This window comes from Chinchilla lanigera, unplaced genomic scaffold, assembly GCF_000276665.1.
Source record: "Chinchilla lanigera isolate Chin_1 unplaced genomic scaffold, ChiLan1.0 scaffold00012, whole genome shotgun sequence".
In the NCBI taxonomy this organism is placed as follows: domain Eukaryota; kingdom Metazoa; phylum Chordata; class Mammalia; order Rodentia; family Chinchillidae; genus Chinchilla; species Chinchilla lanigera.
In genome coordinates this window covers 28042087-28043509 of record NW_004955413.1, presented here as the reverse complement: position 1 = coordinate 28043509, position 1423 = coordinate 28042087, and the positions used below count along the sequence as shown (strand labels likewise).

The 1423-nt window shown below is 48.7% G+C and overlaps 1 long non-coding RNA gene across 1 annotated transcript in view; it reads right to left on the bottom strand.

The window, feature by feature from the left end:
- Nucleotides 1–500, bottom strand: part of LOC106147929 — a 7059-nt gene extending 6559 nt beyond the window's left edge. The window contains exon 1 of the long non-coding RNA XR_001232962.1: nt 300–500. This is a non-coding gene — a long non-coding RNA (uncharacterized LOC106147929). The remainder of the gene's footprint in view (nt 1–299) is intronic.
- Between the last annotated feature and the right edge of the window lie 923 nt (nt 501–1423).

Here is a 1423-nt window from a genome sequence, read left to right as displayed (position 1 = left end):
AGACCCTGTCTCAAAAAGACAAATATATATATATATATATATATATATATATATATCAGTAGCCAGTTGGAAACCTATGTTGTCTTCAATTCCAATTTTATTTCATTAAATTTAGAAATAACTTATTAGCCTTTTTTTTTTTTTTTTACAGCCTTCACATTAGCCAGGTGTGGCGCACACCTGGAATCTTACAGTCAGAGGGAGGCTGAGGCAGGAAGCAGACTGGAAGCTCAAGGCTGGCCTGGAATATACAGCAAGACCCTGCCTCAAACAAACCCACAAACAGTTTTCACACTTACTGTTGCCTCGCTAGTGCTGATCACACAGAACAGAGATCAAGAGTCCCAGGGAAGAAAGCGGCTGTCCAGCCGGTGGGATTTTCTTAGCTCCATACAGTGAGGTCACTTTGACCCTGATACCGATGGCACCGCGTGACCACCTGACAGAAGCGTGTGGCTCCTTACTGCCCAGCCCAGCCCCCGCCAGTGTCTCCTCTCGGAGTTGCGTCGGCTTTTATCACCAGTTTCTGCTGGAACCCATTGAGAAATGGGGCAGTTTTCCTTTTTTCCTTCTGGGACAAGGTCTCACTCTGTAGTCCAGCCTGGCTTTGAACTCGTGACCTCCCTTCCTCAGCCTTCCCAGTGCTGGAGTCAGAGGCATGTGCTACCACACGTGGCGGAAAGTCACTTTTGAATTGTGCAAATTGTCAGGAGTTTCTCTCCCATCCATGTCTGAAATCTGCTGTGGGCAAACGAGGCGGCTCCTCCGGCATGGCCCTGGGACAGCTGCGAGCTGGGCAGCAGGGCTGAAGGCACGGGGGAGGCTGTGTACCCCTCACTGAGCCCCGAGACACTCAGTGACAGTGACAGTCAGCTGAGCTGTAATTACGCCAGCTCTGTCCATCCTGGGTGAAGATGGCCAGGTCAGGCCAAGGGCATTCACTGCAGGCCTGTAATCCCAGCACCAGGGAGGCTGAGGCAGGAGGGTTACTATGAGTTCAAGGCCAGACTGGGCCAAATAGTGGTTTCAAGGCCAGCCTGAGATACACAGTGAGAACTTGTCTCAAAAAAAACAAGTAAAATATAATTTTAGAAAAAGAATATAAACCGGGTGTGGTGGTGCATGCCTGTAATCCCAGCACTCAGGAGGCTGAGGCAGGAGGATCGCTGGGAATTCAAGGCCAGCCTATACTACGTCAAAAAAAAAAAAATTACCTGGCTGTGATAGTGCACACCTATAACCCTAGCACCAGGGAGGCTGAAGCAGGAGGATCTCAAGTCAGGGCAATTTAGCAAGTTCAAGGACGGCTTGAGCTACATAAGGAGACTCTGTCTCTTTTTTTTTTTTTTTTTTTTTTTTTTTTGAGACAGGATCTCGATACACAGTTCAGGCTGGCCTTGAGCTCACTTTGTAGCCCAGGCTG